The sequence below is a fragment of the Engystomops pustulosus genome, chromosome 5 (assembly GCF_040894005.1).
Source record: "Engystomops pustulosus chromosome 5, aEngPut4.maternal, whole genome shotgun sequence".
Taxonomy (NCBI): Eukaryota; Metazoa; Chordata; class Amphibia; order Anura; family Leptodactylidae; genus Engystomops; species Engystomops pustulosus.
Window position 1 is genome coordinate 114455091 of NC_092415.1, and position 14676 is coordinate 114469766.

Below are 14676 nucleotides of genomic sequence, written 5' to 3' on the forward strand. Positions count from 1 at the left end.
GATACTAAGCACCATGCGTTCCACGTGTGGTACCTGACCACTAGGCTAACTAGGAATAACGTGCAGCGGTCCAGGCCACCCAGGCCTCTGAATGCTCCATAGGCCCACTCCGCATAGGAGAGACCGGCCAACCCGGGCCAATGGATGGAAGCGCCCACCCGGTTGTACACCTCTGTGTTAAAGGGGCACTGAAGAAGGAAGTGGTCCATGCTCTCCAGCAGGCCACCGCACTCCTCCCGGGGACAACCCCTTTCCTCGGAGCTCCTTCAGATTGTCCCTCACACACAGCTTTCCATGGAAGCAGCGCCAAGTCACGTCCCAAAACTTCAAGGGGATCCTGATGGAATTCAATAAACTCACAGTTTTCAGGTTGAGAAAGATCGACGGAACTTGGGATTCCCAGCCAGTCTCCCATGCTGGTACTTGCCGAGCCTTAAGCTGCATTGCTGCTGCGATCTGACGAGAGCACACCCCGATGTTCTGCATGGCGATGAGCACGAAGCACTTTGAAGCCATCCATAAGTTTATGCACATAAGACAACACACAGTGCCCACCCAGAGATGACCCCAGTTATGATCTTTTATTTAAGGTCAGGCCCATATTAGATCATTTTAGTGAAAGTTTGCCCAGGCATATACCCCCACAAAACATGTGAGTATAGACGAGTCCCTGATACAATTTAAAGCGAGACTTCAATTCTGCCAGTACCTTCCCAATATGAGGGAAAGGTATGGCGTGAAGATGTATAAGCTGTGCGTAAATACATCAGAGTATACCTAAAAGTTGAGGGCATATGAAGGGAGGGACTCCACTATAGTGACCCCATAATGCCCCCTCCCCCTTCTTGTTACAGGGAAGATAGTGTTGTATTTGGTGCACCCACTGCTGGAGCAGGACTACCACCTCTATCTGGACAATTTCTACACCAGCTTAAAAGGCAATGTGCAGTGACTCTGTATTGTGTGTGAAGTACAAGGAGAAGAGAGAGATCCTTGTATTAACCACAATATATGGGCACACCACCACTCCTGTCCCAGTACGATGTACCAGTTCAGAAACCCCCAAGCCGGACTGTATTTTAGATTATAACAAGTACATGGGAGGGGTGGACTTGTCGGATCAGGTGCTTCAGCCACACAACACCATGCGGAAGCCGTGGATATGGTACAAGAAGCTGGCTGTGCACATCATGTAGAGAGCACTATATAATGCTTAGATGCTGCATGGATGTGCAGGCCAGAAGGGAACTTTCCTGTAATTTCAAGAGGTGGTAATAATTTACTTTCTTTTTGGAGACCAGGAAGGGGCGAGTACCAGCACACACATATTTTCCAGGAGAAGTTTCTCAAACTGCCAAGAAGGGAAGGACACAGAAGAGCTACAGGGTGTGCTCCAAAAAAGGCATTCTGAAGGACACCATTTATCATTGTGAGACATGCCCAGCAAAACCAGGACATTGGGGGATATATATCATACGCTGGCGCTCGTGCGCCAGCGGAAGATAGCCCTGTCTCTGCAAATTTGCAGCCCGATACATCAAGAGGCTTCTGCCTCTTGATGTATTGGGGCTGATTGCTGTGTAGCGGTTATCCTACGCCAGGCAGGGCCTGGCATAGAAAAGAACGCAGCCGGCGACTTTTCACGTATGAAAAGTCGCCAGCAGCAGCAGGTGTGCAGGCCAGGTGTCTCGGCCAGCCGCGCCCCCCCCCCCCAGCCGCGTCCCGCCCCACCCCCCCCTTCACGCCCCAGTGGAGTGAAGGTGGCGGATCAGGGCAAATAATCGCAAAAGCTAGCAATAAGCTAGCATTTGCGATTATTTCAGGGCCTCTGCGCCACTGCGGTGCACAGAGGTCCTGATAAATATCCTCCTATGTAGGAAAGATTGCTTCCAAATGTATCAATCATCCCTGAAATAATATGCACAGCTTATACATCATGCCACATGCCGCATCTTCACTTCTAAGCCCTGCCATGTGCCCAGCCTGTAGATTACTGCCCCATATGGAGTATTGCTGTACCCAGGAAAACATGCATCATGATTTTTGAGGTGTTTGCCTCCCGTGGCAGGAGCTGGGCACAAGATGACATAATGGATATTTTTTACTATGCATTATCCATTACGCATTATTTGGGGGTCCACCAGTGGGGTTAAAATTCTAACTATACCTCTAAATTAATTCATGGAGGGGTGTAGTTTGCCAAATAGGGTCAGCTCTTAGGGTTTTCTACTGTACTGGCCCTATTGGCATCTAGCAGGTGACATATTCATGAAAACTGGATCTCAGTGCCACATTTATAGTTAGACTTGCTGACATGTGGCGGCCTCTGCAAATATACACTGGAATGTGCACTGGATTGTGTGGCATGCTTAGTGCAATACTGTCTCAAACACTTCATAAATACATGTTCAACCAGTTTGCACATGTATTTATGTGCAGTTTATCACAGAATTCTGGCACAGACTGCTTAGTAAATTTGCAAATGTATGTTAAAGGTGAACCTAAAAAAGTGTACCCGAGCAGTCCAAAGTGCGCCAGATAATTGAAGACCTTGCATTAGTGTTCAATTATCTGCCACACTCTTCATAATCGTGAGGCAAACTTTACTTACTGCCATTGATAAATCTGGCCCATTTAATGTAAGTTTGATGAGTGCAAGCAACTACAGCCTTATCAAATAGAAGTGCAACATCCCCCAGTGCAACTTTTCTTGTGGCCTGGAGGCACTTTTCTAACCATGTGGGCTTCGTTGAAGATGGAATATCTCTTACAGAGTGTGGATGCGGGGCCGTCTGGGTTGTTCTCTTCAACAGATAGCACCTTCCCATGAAAAGTTTCAAGGGGACATCTCCCAAACGAGGCTAGACCTCTGAGATTTCTGGCTGCAATGGTTGGAGTAGCAGTGGAAGTAAGTCACTGGGAAGAAAAAAGGGAGGATTTATTACCACTGGAGTTTCTTGGAGAGACCTCATGACCTTTACGGTTCCCTTAAAAGATTATTGAAGGGTCTAGGTGTATCTAATAGCCATAGTTGAGCTCTCAACTGTGGGTCTTAACAATCTAATTCTATGTCTGTGCCTATGTGGCCTAGTTTGCAGTTATGAAAATGAACCTGTGTCTTCAAATGGATTGCTTTGTAATAAGGGTAGGCGTCTGGGAGAATTCCGCTGAAACAGTCTATCATATACAAGTCTAGCTCTCTTACCCTTCCAGAGGAATGAAAAAAAAGGGTTTTTACGTTGGCAAAGAAAGATTTAGGGACCATTATAGGCACCATCTGCAAGAGTTAGGCATTACAGTTTTAGCAGATTTTTCTTACTTACCCAGGAAGCATACAGAAGCACTGGGGAACGAAGCATAGAGTTATTTGTTCTACTACACGAGCATAGTTCAACAACAAAAGTTTTGACTGCTTGTTAGTTAATTGGATGTCTGTGGTTGAGTGAGAGGCTGACGAATCACGTTAAAAAACTTTTAATTCCTGGGTGCAGAGAGACTGTAAGGTGTTTTAGAACATTGTGCCATGCTCAAATACGCATAAGGAGCATAGTTTGGTCTTCAAACAATGCCATATTACACGCACATGACAGCCGTCGCTCTTAGAATCGCTTCACTCTTCCATGGGCACTTACAGAGACCAACTTCACCAAATAAGTGAAGCAGGAACGCAGCCTGACAAGTTAACGCCTGTGCCAGCTCGAAATGACTGAGCTGAGGGCCAAGATCCCACTGTAAATCAAAGAGTGCATTCTTTTTACGCTGACATAAGATAATTCCATAGATTACGACAGAACCTGTTCTGTTAAACGCGGATACTTATAGAAACCCCCCAAAAGAGTGGAGAGGGTATAGGCAGTAAGTTTGCATTGATGTCCCTGATCATTTTGCCCTTCATTTCATCCGTAAGTGTTCACTTTCAATCAGTCAATAATCCATCAGTATTGCTAAAGCCAAAAACAAACAGGAGGGGACTCAAAACAGAGATGACCAGTACATGGGATATTTGCATGTTCTCTGTGTTCTGTATCCACTCCTGCTTTTGGCTATCGATCCTGAGGCTTTTCATTCCTTCTAACAGATGAAATGAAGGGGACAACCAAACATAGTGGCAACGTCATAGAGTTGTGGCGGGTGAAAACAGCATTATGGAATTCACAGGGTGTTCCAGGGAGACAGAGGTGAGTTGGCAGCAGCATGAGTAGACTGCTGAGTGGCTCAATGACAAATTATGGTGGTAGCGAAAACATGATAGGCCACAGAGTGGCACAATGACAAAGTGAGGAGATGACAGAAGCATGTGGTCAGCGAGTGGTACGATGACAAATTCTTTAGGTGGTAGCAACATGGTAGGCCACAGAGTGGCACAATGACAGAGTGTGGAGGTGGCAGCAACCTGGCAGGCCACAGAGTGGCACAATGACAGAGTGTGGAGGTGGAGTCAACCGGGTAGGCCACAGAGTGGCACAATGACAGAGTGTGGAGGTGGCGGCAACCTGGTAGGCCACAGAGTGGCACAAAGACAGAGTGTGGAGTTGGCGGCAACCTGGTAGGCCACAGAGTGGCACAATGATAGAGTGTTGAGATGGTGTCAGTAGAAGCAGGAGGCCACAGAGTGGCACAATGACAGAGTGTGGAGGTGGCAGCAGCAGCATAAGAGTGGCACGATCAGAGAGTGGCACGATGACAAATTCTTTAGGTGGCAGCAACAGGGTTGGCCACAGAGTGGAACAATGACAGATTGTGGAGGTGGTGGACAATTCCAGTCCCTAGTAAAGATGGTGGGACGCAGATGGAGCAACTGGCAGCAGATGTGTGGCATCAGGTGGGTGGCAGCATCAGAATAGTGTCTGAAGCAGGTAGTTAAAATCCAGACTTATTTTTCAAAGTTTGGGGAAGGCGTCATGGCTGATCTAATCTGATGCATTGGTGTGTTAAAATCCTGGCCGATTCACATATTATGGGTGGACAAGCGGGTTCTCCTTGGGGTAACGATGGCCCCGCCACACTGAACACCTGCTCTAATGCCAAACTACTAGCCGGGCAGGACAGTTTCTCTACTGCAAACTCTGCAAGTTGTGGCCACGCATCAAGTTTGGCTGCCCAGTAGTCCAGGGGATCCTCTTCCTGGGGTGGTAAAGTGCTGTCCATGTAGGCCACCACCTGATGGTGCAGGGTCTGCTCCATGTCCTGCTGCTGCTGTTGGTGGCGGCTACCCTGCTCATTAGGCAGGAGAAGGAAGTTGCTTATTAAGGACTCCAGACTTAGGTTGCTGCTAATAGAGCTGCTACTGTTCCTATCCCCATCTCCCAACAGCAGCCGTGGCAGTAGTACATGAACGATCAATGCCAGGAATCCCCCGGTCAGAGCTGACAGAGGATGGACAATGGCGCACAAAGGCAGCGGCCAACTGTCTTTTCATTATATTTCTCTAGAGTACGCCAGTTGTTCCTTCCTCTCGGCAGTTAGTGAGGGTCCAAGGGGGTGGAGAGCCTCTTTACTATGCTGGGTGTTGACTATTCGGCTGTCACTAGTTAGGCAAAGCAGCATGCTGCGGGCCATCTGCGCAAGTGACTCTGAGAGACTCCCAGCCTTTATCTCCACTGTATACTGCCACGGTGCTTCTGGGTCATCTGCCTCGTCTTCTACCTCCTCCAAATGCTCCTCCTCCTCCTCTATTGGAAAATTTATTGATTTCAGCAGACTCTGCTTGTGCTCTAACGTCCTCCTCCTACTCCTCCTCCTCCACCTCCAGTTCAGCCACCACCAGACTCATGTGGCCTGAGATTTAGTCTCCACTACTCCAGTGCCCTGACCAGACAGATTTTCTTCCTATTCACTTCAGCAACAAAAAAAGAACTGCTATTTGGGATATACAGGTCCCCCAAAACAAACACCTTGAAATTGGAGCAGAAATCACTAGAGAAACTATGTGAATTTTACACAGATTTCTTCCTAATCACTTCAGCAAAAAAAAAAAAAAATGAAAAGAACTGCATTTTGGGGTATACAGATCCCTCAAATTTGACACCCTGGGATTGGGGTAGAAATCACCACAAAAAGTATGTGGATTTTACACAGATTTCTTCCTATTCACTTCAGCAACAAAAAAGAACTGCTATTTGGCAAAACGAACACCCTGGATTGGAACAGAAATCACTACAGAAAGAATGTGGATTTTAAACAGATTTATTCCTATTCACTTGAGCAACATACTGCAATTTGGGGTATACAGTTCCCCTAAAAATGGACACCCTGAGATTGGAGCAGAAATCACTTCAGATTCTATGTGGATTATACGCAGATTTCTTCCTATTCACTTCAGCAAAACAAAAAACTGCAATTTGGGGTACAAAAATTCCCCAACTCGGACACCTTGGGATAAGAGCAGAAATCATTACAGAAAGTATGTGGATTTTACACAGATTTCTCACTATTCACATCAGCAACAGAAAAACCAGCTTTTTTGTTATAAAGAGCCCCAAAAACGGACACCCTGGGATACAAGCAGAAATCCCTGCAGAAACTATGTGGATTTTACACAGATTTCCTCCTATTAACCTCAGCAAAAAAACCCTGCAATTTGGGGTATAGAGATTCCCCAAAACAACACCCTGGGATAAGAGCAGAAATCATTACAGAAACTATGTGGATTTTACACTGATTTCTTCCTATTCACTACAAAAACAACAAAGAACTTCTGATTGGGGTATACAGATCCCACAAAACGGACACCTTCGGATTGGAGCAAAAATCAACAAAAAGAACAAAAGCAACAAAAAGAACTGTAATTTGGGGTACACAGATCCCACAAAACGGACACCCTGGGAGACGAGCAGAAATCACTACAGAAAGTATGTGGATTTTACACTGATTCCTTCCTATTCACTTCAGCAACAAAAAAGAACTGCTATTTGGGGTATACAGATCCCCAAAAATGGACACCCATGGAGCAAAAATCACTACTGCACAGTACAAGCAGCTGGAAGCTACAGCCAGCACATGCAGTATGAAATGCCAAAATTGAAAATGGCTGCCTGTTTTTATAGGGCTGTGTGATATCACATAAGCCTGCCAGTCACTGATTTGCTTACAGGTCTGCACATGTGACCGAGGGTGTTCCTTTCTCCTTCCCAGAGTTCTCTGTCCCATGTAACACTTTGTGCTCGCACCCATTTTGCTAATAAAGGAGAAAAAAAAAACCTCAGTTCCCACGAATCACTGTATCAGTGTGTGGTTCCTCCAATCGTGATGCCATTAATATTTCTGTGCTGTCTAAGGGCTTGTAGTAGGGATTTCATGGCTAAAATAAGAAGGGAAGGACACAGGGGGAAGCCTGCACAATCTGCGTCCCCCACCCTACTGTCTGCAGCTTCTAGTGCAGCAGCAGAGCATCAATTTTATTTCATTTTTGCCGTGATTCACAGCAAAAATGGAATAAAACATATGCAGTAAGCATACAGTGCTGCAGGACTTGTCTGGCTGTATAGAGGAGAAGCTGAAGGACCTGTGATGATGTCATCGCCACATGACCCTTCTGATTCTCCTCTATACAGCCTCCTGCGGATCAGGGCTGCTCATCGTGAGGAGAGGGGAACTAGAACTGGGGACAAAAAGGAAGAACTAGAACTGTTCTAGTGCAGGAGGGGGAAACTAGAACTGATAGCAGGAGGGTGGTACTAGTACTGGGGAAAGCCGGGGGGGGGGGGGGGGCGGCTAGAACTTAGGGCAGCATGGGGGGGATAGAACTGGAGGCAGCAGGGAGGGACTACAACTTGGGGGCAGGAGGGAGAACTAGAACTGGGGATAGGAGGGGGAAACTAGAACTGGGGCAACACAGGACCATAGGAGGAAACGAGAACTGGGGACAGCAGAGGGGAACTAGAACTGGGTGCAGGAAGGGGAGACTAGAACTTGTGGTAGGAGGGGGGAACTAGAACTGAGGGCAGCAGTGGGGCTAGAACTAGGGGGAGGAAGAGGGATCTAGAACTAGAGGCAGGAGGGGGGCTAGAACTAGGGGTAGGAAGGGGGGACTAGAACTGGGGGCAGGAGGGAGGGGGAACTAGAACAGGGGGCATTAGGGGGCTGTCTGAGCGTGGAGAAAGACCAGACCTGGGGAGGCTAGGTGTCTGTGGATGGGGGAAGAGCAGCTTTATAGAAGTTATATTCCAGTATGTAGGGGCCTGTATTATAATAGTTATATTCATGTACATAGGTGGCAGTATTATAGTAGTTATGTTACATTAAAGTACATAATGTACTCTAACATGGAATAAAGAACACTGCTATTTCACTGAATACCTTGGAGTGCTGCCTATTTTCAATTACCTACCTCTGGAGGACCTAAAGCCTGGTTCTGAGTGCCTGCACCCACCACTGCTGTTTCTTTGATGTGCTGTTTTGGACTTTCCCTACGTATAGTTAAATGTAGTTATATTCATTTCACCTCAGGCAGTAATCGGCCCTGTGAATACCGGTTTGGCAGCAGGCAGGGCACAGTACTGAGGTTTACCAGAGCGCCTGCATGCAGCTAGTTATTCACAAATATCAAATATATTACCTCCTCAATGGGTTCAGATAATTAATATTATAGTCTGCTCTGAGGTCTATGTAGTATTATGCAGTAGTGGTTTCTGTGGGGTACTTACTCTGTACTCTGGTTTTTGGTGCATCTAGGGTTTTAGTTAATAGTGCGGCCCCCTGAAGGGTAGCGTTATGAAAAAAATTGTTGTGCACCCCTGCTACATATGGATATAAATGCAGTAATACATTAAAGCGGTAAACCGAAACAGTGAAGATTGCTATCATAAATTGCCAGCTGACCCTGTCAAAGGCTTTCTCAGCATCTGTGCCGAGAAGGACCAATGCGATATGCTTATCTAATGTGTAATTAATAGCTTGTATTACTCTTGTGGAATAAGGGTTCCCTTCTCTCCCAGGTAGGAAAACCATTTGTTCTCTATTATTAACCCCTTCCCGACCTGAGCCATACTAGTACGGCGCAAGCCGGGTTCAGATGCATGGAGAGGGCTCACGGGTGTTTTCCCGACGACCGCCGCCGGCAATGCTGCCGGTGGCTTCAAAAAGATGGTGGCGCGGACCGCCGCTCCCCGTGACATCATTGGGCAGCGGCGATCCATCGCCATGACAGCCTCGGGTCTTCGGAACCCGGGTCTCGTTTTAACCCATTCATTACAATGTGGTATTAACACATTGTAATGAATGAGGAAAAAAAATCCCTATATACTGCCAGATAACCTTGGTCTAAAGTACCCTAGGGAGTCTGAAAAATAGTAAAAGAAAAAATAAAAAAAGTTAAAAAAAGAAAATTACAATAAAAAAAAAACCTAAAAATTCAACTCATCTCCCTTTCCATGGAACTGATGTAAATATTAATAAACAGTAAAAATAAACACAATAGGCATCAATGCGTCCGAAAATGCCCGATCTATCAAAATATAATAATGGTTTTTCACTGAAAAATATAAAAAAAATCAATAAAAAGTTATCAAAAGGTCTTAAAGTTCTAGAAATTATAGCAAGTAAAACTCCATCAAAAGTCTCAAAAAATTACATCAGCCACAGCTCCGTACACCAAAGTATGGCAGATGATGGCACAATTTTTTTAAAAAATCTGTACAGCAGGCTTTAATTTTTGTAAATGTGTGAAAACATTATAAAACCTATACAAATTTGTTATCCCCATGACCCAAAGAATAAAGTAGACATATCAATAGTGGTGCACAGTGAAAGCTGTAAAATCCAAGCCTACAAGAAAATTTTGCAAATGCAATTTTCACCATTTTCACTGCATTTGGAATATTTTTTCCGCTTCCCAGTACACGGCATGGAATATTAAATACCGTCACTATAATGTGCGATTTGTTATGCAAAAAGTAAGCCATCACAGAGCTCTTTATGTGGAAAAATAAAAAAAAGTTATAGATTTTTGAAGGTGGTATATAGACATATGCTATAAATGATTTAACCAAGAGTCAGGGCAAGCAAAACAGAGTAGAGCCCTGGTTCTAACATGCTGAAGAATCCAAGAACATAAGGGTCAAATAAAGTAGAAAAAAAACATGCTGCCTTTGTTGTCAGGCAATAAGAAAAAATGATTATAGTAATTAATCTGCGTGTTTAGGAAGTAGAAAAACCTAGGGTGGGAGAGCCAATTGCTTTCAGTAGGCAAACCTGAGTGGAAGAGTAACCCACATACTGGCCATTTCTTGACATAGGGGAGCACTGGAACATCCAAATGCTGCTCCGGCAGCCTTGATGGAATGTCAACTGTAGATATGTCCAGTAGGTCCCAGGCACACTGGAGGTTGTTATTTTACTAGCTTGATTCTCAGATAGGAGTGCCGCAAACATAGATCTGACTTTGTCTTGTAGGATGTCAGGGGTAACAGATTCCAATAGCCCTTTAATTCTGACATGCTCCCGTCTGCTGCCCGATTTTCCTGAACCTCTATACCTGACTTTCATGGCTAGCATGGACGTGGTGTGAGCAAGGGCGGCACTGTGGTCAATAATGGCGGATTGTTGGTTTTCTAGTGAGCCTGAGAGTTGCTTCACCACATGGCCCATTGTTTGTGATCAGAGAGGGACATCCGAATCTGATAGAGGTTTTGATGCCATCTTTTGTACCAGAGCTGGAGGGGTCGCAAGTTTCTTCCTGATCTGTCAAGGTCACCTTGATTTTCCCTGCTTTTTGGAGTTAGAAGGTGTTCTGATGGTTCATTATTGTTAGACTTGCCTATATTCTGTTACGTTAGCCACTGGTGGGTTATTGGACTAGATCAGAGTTTCAGTCCTGAGAGTATGCCATGGGGATTCACCCAAATAAAGTAGACAATGTGAATGTGGATTCAAGCCTTTAAACAAACTCTATGGTTTCATTGGAAGGGGATACTGCTGCCTGCTCACAGAGGAGAAGGTCATGCGACAGAGCTCTTTCAGTGTATGTAGCAGAGCTGTATGTGTTCAGGATTGTGAAAACAGATGTCTCCTGCACAGAATAGTGAGGTACAAGATCTCCCCTGTCCCCTATCAGTCCCTATATCCCAGTGTGTGATTCTACAGAACTTTGTCTGTTTCTATCTTCACCTCATGTTGCAGCCCTACCCCCACCTTGCAATCTGCACTGTGCTGATAAGCCATTAACCCTTAGTGCTCAAACATCATAGATATAGATTGGATATCATATGCTAGTAAGGAGAATGGATGACAGTTTGCAGGTAGATACCTCGACTGACTCGGCAATCGATGCAGAATTAGCAGTAGGCATCCTTGTAAACCAGGGATCACTTGTTGCATGTGTTTTGGATGAGTCAGGGTTCGATATAGGAGACTCCCAGCCACAGAAGGGAGTACCAAAGGTAAAAGCCACTCCTACCCTGTCTGAGATATTTGATGCTATTATGCAGTCTAAAGGGGCTATAAAGCTGCTCTCTTCAGACGTTGGTCAGTTTAAAGAAGAACTGGTACTACTTAGGGCAAATTTTCTCAAACAGGGTAAGCACCTTAAACTGGTAGAGACTAGAACCTCAGAATTAGAGGATGGACTCAATAAACAGAGGGCTGAGATGACAACTGTTCAAAATGGCTATGAGGAACACTCACTTACATTGTTAGGGTTATTAGGTAAACAGCAAAGGGTCACTAACAAATTGAATATTATTTTTTTAAATAATAAGGATACAGCGGGAATGGATGTGGTCTGGGACATGGCAAAAGTCTTTATTAGATGGTAATATAAGGCACAAGTGTGTCGTTATAAAAAGATGGATAAGAGTTTGAGGAAGCTGGGAAGCTAGGTCTAGGAAATGTAAGAGGCATTTATAAAACAGCCTACAGAATTTACTAGACAGGTTTGTGAGGATGCCTGCTCATGTTTTGCCGATTTGATAAAAGCAAAGGTGGACAGGAAGGTTGCTGCACAGGCCAGAAGGGGACATCTGGAAGCAAATGCTTCAGTGAACATTCTGTCCAATTTGATCAAAGACATCAGGGAAAAGGCACATAATCAAATTATCGAAAGACCTGGATGGGGGGAGGGGGCCCAACTGATTCAGATGAGATTTTGGAAGTTTTCACAAGATATTATGAGAAATTCTATTCTTCTCAGAATAAATTTTCACAGGAAGAAATCATAGATTATTTTGGAGATTGAATTATTCCAAAAATCTGGAAAAAAAATCCTGAATTTGGAGATTGGAATGGCGGAAGATCAAGGTGTATTATCTCGGAGCCTCTGGCCTATAAAATTAAACATAACAAGAATATTGTGGGCTTTAAACAGTGTGGCTCTCATGAAAAAATATCCTTATATGCAGATGATGCCCTGTTCTACGTAGGTTCCTATAACTCTTGGATGGGATTCGAACCCAGGACCCCAGCGCTGCAAGGCAAAAGTGCTACTCACTCAGCCACCGTGCCGTCCTAATAATTTTAACACATCCCAATGACATAGCAAACAGCTTTAGCAAATTCTCCATTGGACTCTACAACTTAAGAGATGACCCAAATATTCTTCAACCTTCCCCTGAAATGAATAACCATTTCTTAGAGAAAATACAGCTCCCAGCTTAAACATGACCCAACTGAACTCCCTCAATGCCCCCTTTACAGAAGAAGAACTCAGTAAAGTAATCTGATTCTCCAAGAAGCAAAAAGCCCCAGGACCCGATGGCTTTTCTAACAAATATTATCAGCTATTTCACAAAGCCCTCATCCCCTACATAATATAAGTGTAGCCATTTGTAAACCAAGGAAAACTCCACACTCACCAGCGAACTTCCACACAATCTTGCTCTTAACAGTGATACCAAACTATACGCCAAATGAATAGCACTAAGGCTACTCAATGTTCTCCCTGATCTGGTCCTTAGTGAGCAATCAGGGTTCACAAAAGGAAGACAAGTCTCTGATGGCACAGAAGAATGGTGGGTATGATCTCATCAATTGAGGCCTCTCGGATGCCTCCTTACTCTGGACACAGAGAAGGCATTCAGATCAACTGTGATTTTGCCATTGTTGGAAGCTATAAAGGCACTATATTCCTCACCCTCTGCAAAAGTCCTGATTAATGGAACATTATCAGACACTCAGATCCCTTGCTGAATTAATCAGATGTAATGCCCAGATAACAGGAATTCCAGCAGGTTTACGTCAACACAAACTGGTTCTTTTTGCTGACAATATCATACTGACAATAACGAACCCCTCAGTTCTCTTAGAGAGATAAGCCACACTCAATAGTCATTTAGCCAGGTATCCTATTATAAAATTAACTCCAACAAATCCCTCATTCTAGGCCTCAATATCCAACCATCCCTAAACCAGCAAATCACAGACAAATTACCTTTCTTATAGGAGGAAGAATCAGTTCCCTACCTAGGCATAAACATTACTAGTCCTTTACACAAAATGGTAGAAAAAAAATCTCACCCCACTTCACTCAAACCTCCAAACAGAACTTAACAATATGAACACACAAATGCTGTCAAGGATGGGGAGAATAGCAGTCTATAAGATGCTGGTACTACTTTTTGAGAACCCTAGCTGTTCCAGTCCCAAAACATTTATTAAACAAATTACAAAAACAATTGATGACATTTATATGGACATTTATAGGAAACCCAGAGTGGGAGCAAAAATATTACACTCACATAAAAAAGCAGGAGGAATGGGGGTCCCTTATCCATATTATTACCACAATGCTTTTCTCCTACAACATTTAAAGGCATGGTGTTCACACAACCGGGCCAATAGAACAGCACTTAAGTGGCAACCATCCCCTTAAAAAATATAATCCTGGCCCACCCAACCTCCCTCTACCTACTCCACCTTTCGTCACACTGTGGAAAACTGTATTAGGGATTCTTAAGGATAAAGTCTTGATTGGAGGCTTTTAAGAAATCTTTTGAAAAGGGGTGATTTGAAGTACTGGACATGAGAGCCCATTTTATTGTATCTCAAGCCAAATATATCTCTGTATGGAATGGTAACCCTCTGGCAATAAATTGCAGTTTAGGTCTTAAACAATATGGTTACAATGCTCTGAAAAACTTTGGAAGGTTTCTAAAGGGCGCCCCCACTAGCCAGCCATAAATCTTATGACCAAAACTTGGAAACCAAGTTTAGGAATCAATCAAATAACAAGGGACTCACCAGTATAACACCGATCTGGGAGAATAAGAAGTGGCAAGTCCCTGAATGATAGAGTTTGGTTGGAGAGGGATGTTAAATACATTTGTCAGCTAATCGAAAAGTTGAAGCCAGAAAAAAGGAGTGGGAAGTCTCAACTTGGTAGGTTATTTTTGAAGCTTTACAAGAGCGGGCTAGGAAAGCCCTAAGGCACCATAACCAAGGAGTAAAAAGTAACTTTTATTAGTATCAGATTAATAAATGATGAACGAAAAAGTGTGATTTAGAAACACAGGGTTGCATCCATACCACGTGTATAGAGAACCCAGTGCTGGTTATCCGGATCTACCAGACTGGGTGTTGTGGATATCACATATACACTCACCGGCCACTTTATTAGGTACACCATGCTAGTAATGGGTTGAACCCCCTTTTGCCTTCAGAACTGCCTCAATTCTTCGTGGCATAGATTCAACAAGGTGCTGGAAGCATTCCTCAGAGATTTTGGTCCATATTGACATGATGGCA